We start from the raw sequence: 11055 nt of genomic DNA, 5'->3' as shown, positions 1-11055 counted from the left end.
GGAGGGGGCGGCTCTACCTGCCAAGCTGCATCTGCAGCCACAGCTCAGACAGCCCCACTGGGAATGGTGCCAGTCCACCGCTGTCCTAGCTCAGACACCCGAAGAGCCAGCACTGGGAGCCATGGGTTATCTCATTGAGCTTAACAATTTCTTCTGCTTTGTTTATATAATTAAAGTGCAGTTACAGAATAACAAATGGATATTTGGATATGAGTACACTGTAGATAGATATCTTCAGAAACACCAGAAGAGGGCGTCGGATCCCATTACAGATGGTTGGGAGCCACCATGTGGTTGCTGGGAATTGAACTCAGGACCACTGGAAGAGTAGTCAGTGCTCTCAACCGCTGAGCCTCCTTCCCTCCACCCCCCTACAAAATGTATGGATTTGGGACTTGTTCTTTCAACCTTTGGGGCAAGTTGTGACTTAAGACTAGGCAGCTTGCCAAAGCTAATCATGGAGAAGAGTCCTACTGAAAACACAGAGCTACATAAACACAGCAACAGAAGAGCAGACGAGAGCCAGAAGTCCAGTGAAAACAGATTTATTTGCCAGTGAGGAGCTCAGTGCATAAAGACACTTGCTGTCAAGCCTGGAGACCTTCCCCACACCCACAAGGTAAGGAGAACTGACTCCTGCCAATTGTTCTCCACATCCAAACTCAAGCCTCAGTGTGTCTGAGTGCACACACACACAAATGGGTAAAATAAATATAGGATTTAATTTTTAAAACGATCAGAGAGTATATCTCAAGGCTTAGAATCCAGATCCAACCTTTTCAGGACAGCTTGTGGCCTCAGCCTTGTGGTGTGTGTCAGAAACTAGAGGGTGACATTAAAGGAATGGTGTTGCATGTAGTTTTAAAAATCATGCTACCACTTTGCCTGGGACCAGCCTCTCTACCCACCTCAGCTCAGGGGCAGGGGATGTCTCACCACCAACTCCCACCTGAGACCCTTGAATTCATGGACACAGACCCACAGATAGGTCGATTACTTTACAACTTGCCTACTAGGCACAATTGTTGGGTGCAAATATCTCCTGCCTGGAAACGCGTGCCTTACCGATTTTTTCTCACCATCCCTCCACCATAAACTTAGTGGCTTGTTCCAATTAGCCCCTGCCAAACGTCTTTGGCTACCCACCTGTAGTGGAGGCCTACAGGCCGCAGGCCTTAGCTCTCCCAGTGACTGCAGCATCCTCCTTCCTCCAAAATCATGGCAGAAAGGCCCCTTCTCTCCTTCCCTATTTCCCCTTTTCCTATTGGGATCCGGAAGTCCCACCTGTACCTTCCGTCCAGCAATCGGCTTCTGACCTTTATTGACAAATCAAGAATCAATTAAGGAACTAGACTATAGTATCAGACCCTCCCCTTACAGAATGGCTGTGGAATAAACTGCAAACTGAGCGAGGCTGACTGACAACCGGACTGAGCACCCAAAAGTGTGTAAACAAACTTAAAATCATGTTACTTTATCCCGTCTCTAAAATTAAGGGCTACAAGTATTTTTCATTTCCAATAACAAAATGAGTATTGTGACTAACTTACAAGCGGATACTGATTCCAGTTGTCAAATCTCAAGCGGCATGCCTGCCTTGTGAGTACTGGGACAGAGGTGACAATTGTGAAACCACCTTGTACAATTGGGTACCCCCCACACAGTGGGAGTCCTGCCCTGTGGGGGGGCTGGAGGGACTGTGGCCCAGGCTCCTGTGGAGGAAACTGGAGGGGAAATCAATGGTCTTTTGTTTCATAATTCTCTGACCTCAGCAGGCTCTTTGTTCACACTCCTCATGGTTTCTTCTGCCCCTTGTCACACTGTACTCTGGGTAGTGGTCATTCAGGTGCTCAAGTTGAGCACAGTTACCCTCCTTTGACTGTTTCTGCCTGAGATTTCTTGGGCGTTGTCTAGCTCAGCGTGTGGAGCTTACCAAGGAACAGTGAATGACCGCGTGGACACAAGCTGGTATAAGACCTGGGGACATTGACACTGCATCAGATTACTAAAGTCACATGCATAGAAGACACACACCGAGACTGCAGCATCTCAGGTGAGGGCGGAGGAGCTGCAATAGGCCTGGCAAGTTAGCGGCCTTGGGGTCTATGGAGAGGAGCCATTGAGGTTAGAAGTCAGACCTGCCTTTACCCTAAGGGCCGTTGGAGGAGAGGATTCACTGCCTGTCTTCTTAGGCCGCCTGTAACAATAATGGACTGAGTGTTCCCTGACTCTCATTATGAAACCTAGACAATTCACAATCACCTTACCTCAAACAGTTTAGCCAATGTTCCATGGCCTACGGGCGGGCACCAAACCTCACTGGTTTCCTGCTCATTCATTCCCCAGTGCTCTGAGAGGATCACCCATCTGACTCATGGTAGCTTTTGGCCGCCACTGAAAATTCTCCCCTAAGTCGCCAGTTCCATTAGGGGAGGGCTTCTCAACCCGTAGGTCATGGCCTCTTTGGGGTCAGATCCCACATATCAAATAATTTAGCTTACAATTCACAACAGTAGCAGTAGCACCTGTCTGGCTGGAGTTTAACAAGAATCTGTCCTTCCAGACAATCCTGAATATCTCTTCAGGCTAGGCATGGCACCTGGGACTCACTGTTCCCTGTCTTTACATGGACTCCTGTATATCAGGCCCTGAGCAGACCTCCAAGGCCATGGACAAAAGTAGCAATGGAGATGGAGAGAGGAAAGAAAAGAGGGATAGAGGAACAGAGGCAGGAATGAATGAGTTGACTTGTCTGGCTTTGTAACCGTGTGTGTGTGCGTGTGTGTGCGTGTGTGTGTGCGTGTGTGTGCGCGCACACGCGTGTGTGCCTGTGTGCAGGAATGCATGTGTGCCTCCGTATAGTTCCATCTGTATACTGGACTTCCCTTTTTGGGACTTGAGCACACGTTGTCACATATCAGCAGAAACTCTTCCAACATCCTCTGCCTTGACTGTTTTCAAGACACTGGGGTTCTCAGCATTATTGGGGTTCCCAGGGCTCTGCTTAGGCTAGATGGGGCTCGACCTTTGATTAATTACTTTGAGCTTGCCATAAAATCTATCAGTAAAGCTTGCAGCTATTGCAGGAAAATTATGCCACTGTGTGGTCTCGCAAAATTTGAACTTGGAGGTGACCAACAATAGATCGTTTACTCTGATAGTTGTGGTAGGGGACATAAAAGAAAGTCTTCAAAAACTGTGTCGTTCAAGGATGTCCTTCCTGCCTATATGAGAGCTTGGGACAAACTCAGCTCTTAGAGTAAGGTAGTTCAGGTAGACTAGAGCAAGAGGGACGAGCAGAGGACTTCATTCTTGCCTTCAGCCAGCTCTGACTGTGACTAACAAGTGGCCTCATGTTCTTAATGCTTTAAGGGGACAGGGCAGGTGTGCTTCTTACCTCCTGTCTCCATTAGTGTTTACAATGAGACCTGGGGGTAGTGGGAAGGAGGCTGTGTGTCCTGTCCTCAGCCGCCTCCCACCCACATCCATGAAGAAAAAGCTCTGTCTACAAACAGCTGGTCAATCTGAGGGTCTTCAGCGTAGGCTCCCAGCCACTGTACAATTTGGAGAAAGTCATTAGCAAAGCCCTTGTGCCTTTAGCTTGTTCAGAGGAATAATGTGGGCTGCAAGATGATTTCAGTGGACTTTGCCATTACAGTGCTTTGCTTGTTCATTCGCACAAAAAATATTTGTGGGATGCCTACATCACATGACTGTGCTGAGAAGAGAAAACAATGGGAAGGACACCACCTGAAGGCCAGCTTAGGAAATGCAACAGCTTGGGTTCATAGATTTACAGGATCACGAGTCCAGCAGTCCAGAACAGTGCACAAAGCCCGAGACTCATCTCGGTGTTAAATTAGCACAGACCACCCATGTTAAGAGAAATGTGACCTTCATGTGCCACTAGGTCAGGTGGTTTCCTTTTAGCTTTAAACGTGTGTGCATGTGTTAATGTGAGCACATGATTGTGAGAAGTGTCTCTTAGTGTTCATCACCACCTATATCATGCTAGTTATCCTGTGAGTTTCCAAAGATTCTCCTCTCTCCCCGGACCATCTCGTGCCTTGGCTTATGTAGGTGCTGTCATAGCCTTTTCTTGCCTGTGCTTTGGCAATGAGTGCTAAATGAGAGAGCAGCAAAAACCCAGAAAGTCAAGGTTTTCTCAGTGGAGGAGGCATGTGGAAAGGAAGAGAAACTCAGCAAGGCACACACATGTCTTTGAACCTTGGCAGCCATGTCCCTATTGTACCTCTGGGATATAAAGAGGTTTTAGTAGCCTTCTAACCTTCTGTGAGTACCCTGACTTGAGCTGGGATCGTGAGCCCTTTGTTGACAGGGCGTTAGCAGGACCTGGGGCTGCATATTTTAGCCAGTCTGGTGGTCTGCCGGCCACTGTCAAGGCTGGGGTGTTGGCTGCGGAAGCAGGCTCACTCTGGTTCCTTTTTCATCAGGTTTTCAAGTCAATAAACTCTCCAAGAGCAATGGCAGCATCGTTTTCCTCTCTGAGTCCAGCCCCGGATGCATAAGTACACGTTAATTGACCAAACTCTGAAAGACAAGACCTGTTGTTCTTTTTGCTATTTGTTTGAGTCTGGGTATAGTGAGAACTTCGGTTTCCTTAAAAAACCTAATTGTGGGGGCTGGAGAGATGGCTCAGTGGTTAAGAGCACCGACTGCTCTTCCAGATGTCCTGAGTTCAAATCCCAGCAACCACATGGTGGCTCACAACCATCTGTAATGGGATCCGATGCCCTCCTCTGGTGTGTCTGAAGACAGCTATAGTGTACTCATATACAAAATAAATAAATAAATCTTAAAAAAAACTAAAACCTAATTGTGTTATGTGAATATATTTTTGTTTTAATTCCTGGTGTGGGGCTGCTTCAGTTTGTCCACAGACACTGAGTATGGTTGTCTTGTGCTCTGGGAGGAGTGTGATTTTTGCCACCTGCAGATAGCTGACATTTTGAATTCTGGAGATTCTTCAGAGGGTATAAGAGCCAGAGCCCCGAGAGGGCCTGGGGTAAGCTCTGAGGCAGCTTCTGCTCCCCCTGTTCCTGCTCCCTGCTGTTGGAGTTTGTCAAGGGGTCATGAGCAGAGGGAAGGGTGTGGGCAAGTGGACTGTGCCACCAGACAGAAGAACAGGTATGGCTGAAACAGGTTCAAAAACCCCAGGAAATCTCATAGTTGAGAACAGCAAGCACTAGAACCAGCTCCCAGGGGACCTGGGACATGTGCTGCTTGTCCTGGAACATACAACCATGACACACCACTGGGACGACCATGACAATCATGTTGCACAAAAACCTAGAGCTCTCCATGCTAATGAGGTATCTAGAGAGCCCCAAGTGTTCAGGCAATGAGCCTCCCTTCCCGAGCCTCCCTTCCCATAAAAGGTACTTAGTCCCTCGGTCACATACATAGCATTCATATCCCACATAAAAATAAAGCAGTTCAGACAAGCAAGGACCATCTCCTTCATCAAGGATTGCCTGGGGTAGGGCAGGGACAGTTCATTGTAAAGAACTGCACCTGAATCTCCCAGAGAAGGCTTCTCTCTTTCAGCCCCTCAGTATTCTCAGAACTCACTCCAGACCAAACTGGACCTGGATACTGCCCTGTCTGGGAATCAGCCACCCATTTCCTGCCTGGCAGGAAGGGGGAGGGCAGAGCCTCAGACCACTGTTCTCAACTCCTCTGGTCCCCAGCAGCATCTGGAGATTGAGAACCACAGCATCCTTCCCAGCCCCCGCTGTTTCTCACTCGGGGAAACACTGTCTGGGACCCCCTACCTTGGACTGCATTCTGCCTTCCCTGAGCAGCGTGCCAGCTTTGCCCCAGCATTGCCAGCAGTGAGGCGGGCAGGCAGCCCCACAGGAGAGAAGTGGGAGATATCCTGATGATAACGATTGGACCAGCCCTGAGGAACTCAATGCCCCTAACCAGCAGGAAGTAGTCTAAAGAGGTCTATGCCCCCTCTCTCCTCTAACCTTCTTTCTCTCCTACCTAGTGTCCAGGGGTTGGAAGGGATTAAGGTGGAATAAGGTTTAGAAGGTGGACCAATAATAGGACTCAATAAAATAGCTAAAGAAATAAATATGCTAACACCTGGACCCCAAGCTGGCTTTGAATTCACTACATTCAAGGCCAAAGGATGATGTTAAACTCCAAATCCTCCTGCCTCCATGTTCTGAGTGCTAGGATTATAAGCACATGGCCCTGTACTTGTTTGGGCTCATGTAGTGCTAGAGGTTGAACCCAGGGCCTAGCGCCTTCTAGGTCAACACTCAACTGAGCTACACCCCTGCCGGATTCTGTCATCCTTAATCAGGTCAAATGAAGTTACCCTGACACAAACTGACAGTTGCTATTTCTCTGTGAACCTGTAGCTGCAGAGAGGCTACAAACGGACATTTTAATTCTTCTGTGTATTGCTGGTCACGTTTCTATAAGCTGATGACATGTATAAAAATCACGGATCTGGGGAATTAATTTTACTTTTGCTTTTTAAGCAAGTCACATCCCACACCTGGTAGTTGGTTTAAGGGTTTGAAGCATCAATCAATAAAGGTTACTTTGTTGCTTTAGCAAATGAGTCTCATGCAGGCTTCAGCTGGACAGTCCCTGAGGGCATCGGCCACAAGACACAGGATGGCTCTGATTGCCTTGATACAGCATGGCTGAGAAAGGAAAAGGAAAAGGAAGCACTTTGTCATTAAGGCACAGAGTGCTTCCTGCTAGCTTTTCAGGGACAGGGTTTGGGGAAGGCATTTCCTCTTAGAGTGGGGTTTGAGGTATGAAAACAGATCTCCCAGGAAACCGTAAAGGCCACAGGTGAGCACAGAAATTACCGTGGTGTCTTTCTTGGGTTGCTGTGCATCAGCAAATACGGGACCTGTATATTTTCTATAAGAGCTGACTGCTGTCCTTCAACAGCTCTTCTGCTCAGGAAATGGGAAGAGAAGTTCAGCCTAAGGCAATCTGCACCACACATAGCAAACTGTCAGGGCTTTTGTCAGCAGTGATGGTCTGCAGGCACCTTGAAGTAGAACTGGCATCTGCTGTCTTTGAGTCATGTCAAAATCAATTATATCTTTTCAGGTCTCACTGGCCCTTGGAAAACAGACCTCCCCAAAGAGACAAGACCTAGCCTTTTGCCTCAGTAGGCCAGCATTACTGAAGACATTCCTCCTCTCCCCTCTCACCCTTGTTCTCGTTTTTTTTGTGACCAAACACCAAAGGCCCCTTTCTGCACCCACAACCTCCTGGAAGTTCTTCACTTCCAGGCCTCTTGCCAGCTTGGCCTTCCAAGTCTCTATCACACCATCAGTGTGTGGAGGCCACGTGCAATGGCCAACCGCTGGACTCATTCTGACACAAGCACTGCCCTTCCCTCTGTAACCTCATCATCACACCACCTCCACAGCGTCCAAGTGTCCGTTCCTATCTACAGAATCTGCTTCCTTCTACCCTCTGCAGGCTGTTCCCACCACAGCTTCTGTGCCCTCCTCTGGTCTCCCACTACCACCTCTGAGAGGCCACAGTGCAACCATTTCTGGGCCCAGTACCTACCTTCCTTGCCTGAGCCCAAATGAACTTCCCAGAATGCAAACCTGCTTCTATCCTAAGCTCATAGCTCAGTGGTCCTCCTGTCTGTTGTGAAGGACATGGGCCTGAAACAGGTCTCAATGGCTCCCTCAGCAACCTGACTCGTCCCTTGCTCCTCCCTCACCCTAGCTCTCTTAGTGCCAACAAAAGCCCACACACTGTCCTTCTGAACATGCCTGCTCCTCTCACCAGCCTCTTCCATAGCTGCTCTCTCCTGTAGGGCCCTGAGGCTCAGCTATCAGCTCTGTTGTAGTGGGCAAGTGGGAATGGACACCCATAGGGAATCACTACTTCATATTAACAGCTTTATCTTTTTTAATAGTTTGAAGCATAAACAGAAGGGCTCCACATTTCCCTTCAATATCCTTTTAGCCCTACCCCACAATATCCCCCTAAATCTGACAATAGGTGTTCTACTGAACCAACTTGCATGTTTCTGTTATAGTTCATTGCCTATTATAGGAGTCACATTTGGTGCTAAACATGATGTGGGCTGGAACAGATACATATTGCCATGTGTCTTAGGGTTTTGCTTTGATGAGACACCATGACCTTGGCAATTCTTTATAAAGGCAAACATTTAATTGGGTGTGGTTTACGGTTCAGAGGTTCAGTCCATTATCATTATGGATGGAAGCATGGCAGCACACAGGCGGACATGGTGCTGGAGAGACAGCTGAGAGTTCTACATCTGGACCCAAAAGCAACAAGCAGGAAGTGACAATGGCAACCTGGGCAGGCTTGAACTTCTAAATCCTCAAAGCCTGCCTTCTAGTGACGTACTCCTCCAACAAAACCACACCTACTCCAACAAGACCACAAATCCTAATAGTGATATTCCCTATGGGCCTACAGGGTCATTTTTATTCAGACCACTGCACCATGTCCATCATCACATCCAGAAGCAGTTCCATTGCTCCAGAAGCCCTCTGTGTCCATTTGACTCATTCACACATACACACACACCCCAATCTCAGAAACCAGTAACTAGTTTTATATTATTTTTTTTTTGGAATGCCACATGACATCGTGCAGTATGGAGTCTTGATAGATATTGCCTTTTGCATTCAAGAGTCCCATGTCTTTTCCTGACTAAATCCTCCCTCCCTCCCTCCCTCCCTCCCTTCCTCCCTTCCTTCCTTCCTTCCTTCCTTCCTTCCTTCCTTCCTTCCTTCTTTCCTTTATCAAAGATGGGGCTTTCTATGTACCCTTGGTTGGGCTTGGACTTGCTATGTTGATCAGAGTGGTCTTGAACTCACAAAGACCTGTCTCCCTTTCCCAACTGCTGGAATTAAAAGTATGTACCACCAAACCTGGCTTAATAGCCAGGAATGTTTCTGAGTGCCTCGGAAGGACTTGATTTTCCAGAGGTCCAGCCTCTCTCCACTTACAGCCTTATTTTATATGTGGCTTGCCTTGCATTTGGAAAGGATTTTTCTGCCCCTGGAGAAACCCTGTGTTTGGGAACAGAGAAAATGTGGAAGCTGGAAGTTCTTCTAGTTTTCTGGGCAATACACTAAAACAAGAAGAGAGACGGGGATCCAGAGCTGGGGGTGTACATGATGAACAGTAGTGCCTGGAGGATGAACAGCAACGTTTGTGCAGCAGTCAGTGAGTGCCAGCCCTGTTCTGAGTGTTTCCACACAAGGTCTTTGCTGTTTGGATCCTTTAAGTTCAGAAAAGTCGCCACAAGTGCTGACTCAGAGTATACAGAGCGATTTTCTTGAGTTCATGCAATCGGGTTCTTGAAAAGCCCTGGTCACATCTTTGTCAGCTGATCATTATGTAACCTCGATTGCTTTGCATTACACAGATTCGTTAAGGTTGGATGCACAGCTCCCACACTATGCCTGACTGAGGCTTCTCTAACCTCTTCCTAAGAAGGCACTTAGGAGCCTGGGCAGGACAGATGGTCCCTGACCCATCAAGTAGTGACCACCACCAAAAACAACAACAACAGCACAACAATGTGAAAACAGGGGCACTGAATGGGCCCAGAGGGGAAATTTGTTTATAATATGAACTGAAATAAGGCAGCCACACTCTCTGTGTCTCAGCTAGGCTTGAGGTTCACTAAAACTCTGACCCCGAACCTGCATGTCCTGGAAAATGCTACAAGGGTTGAGTGACTTGTAGCATCTACAACCCCAGAACCTGTTGGTAATGAGGATGGTTTCAGTGTTTTTGCTTTTGGTTTTTTTTTTTCATTTAGTCTCCCTAACAGCTCTGTAAGGAAGGAATGGATGTTATTTTCACACTTGTTTGTTTGTTTGTTTTAGAGACAGGATCTGACTATGTAGCTCTTGCTGTCCCTCCTATTCATTATATATACCAGGCTGGCTTAAATTCATAAAGATCCACTGCTCTGCCTCTCAAGTGCTGGGTCTAAAGGCTTGCACCATTATTCCTTCCTTATTTCTACATCTGAAACCAAGGTGTGTGGTGATTTATCTCAAGTCCCCAGGTTACAGGGGTGGGGCAAGATTCTAACCCACAGCTTCTCTCCAGATCCTAGGCCTTTATTCATTTTATTATCCCAACAATAGATCTAATAAATTCTTGGTAGCATTGTTCAGAAGACAGGTTTGGCTTCTAGGATACAAAAAGCAACGAAACCTATACACCAACCTTTTGTTTCGTTGGTTTTGTGGGTTTTTGAGACAGGGTTTCTTTCTCTGTGTAGCCCTGGCTGTCCTAGAACTCACTTTGTAGACCAGGCTAGCCTCAAACTCGAGATCCACCTGCCTCTGCCTCCTGAGTTCTGGTACTAAGGCTATGTGCCACCACCTCTATTTCAGACTTTGTTTTTAAGATTTATTTATGCTCTATTTATTTATATAATATAAATTAATGTTACATAATGACAAATAATAAATAAATTTATTTATTATGCTCTATTTGCATGTACACCTGCATACATGACAAAAGAGGGCATCAGATCCCTTTGTAGATGGTTGGGAGTCACCAAGTGGGTGCTGAGAATCAAACTCAGGACCTCTGGAAGAGCATCCAGTGTTCTTAACCTCTGATCCATCTCTCCAGCCCTCAGTCCTTGTTTTTAATAATTACATTTTGTTCTATATAATTAAATTTATCAGGCAATTTACACTTCAAGACATGTGTCTTGTCCAGCATCTCTATTCTACATAAGATCTTACTCAGTCTTAAGAATGACAGAGGGGCTGGAGAGATGGGCTCAGCGGTTAAGAGCACTGGCTGTTGCTCTTCCAGAGGAGTCAGTTTCCCAGCACCACATAGCAGCACACAACCTTTCCTAATTCCAGTTCCAGGGACTCTGACACCTTCTTCTGATATCTATGGGCAGTGCATGAATATGGTACACAGACACACAGGCAAGCAAAAACATCCATACAAATAAATGTTTTTTAAAAAGGACAGAAGGGGGGGTTACCTATATATCAAAACAGAACACTTAGAGGTTAA

This window comes from Rattus norvegicus, chromosome 1 (genome assembly GCF_036323735.1).
Source record: "Rattus norvegicus strain BN/NHsdMcwi chromosome 1, GRCr8, whole genome shotgun sequence".
NCBI classification, from domain to species: domain Eukaryota; kingdom Metazoa; phylum Chordata; class Mammalia; order Rodentia; family Muridae; genus Rattus; species Rattus norvegicus.
The sequence above is the reverse complement of the archived record's forward strand: the minus strand, read 5'-3'. Positions refer to the sequence as shown.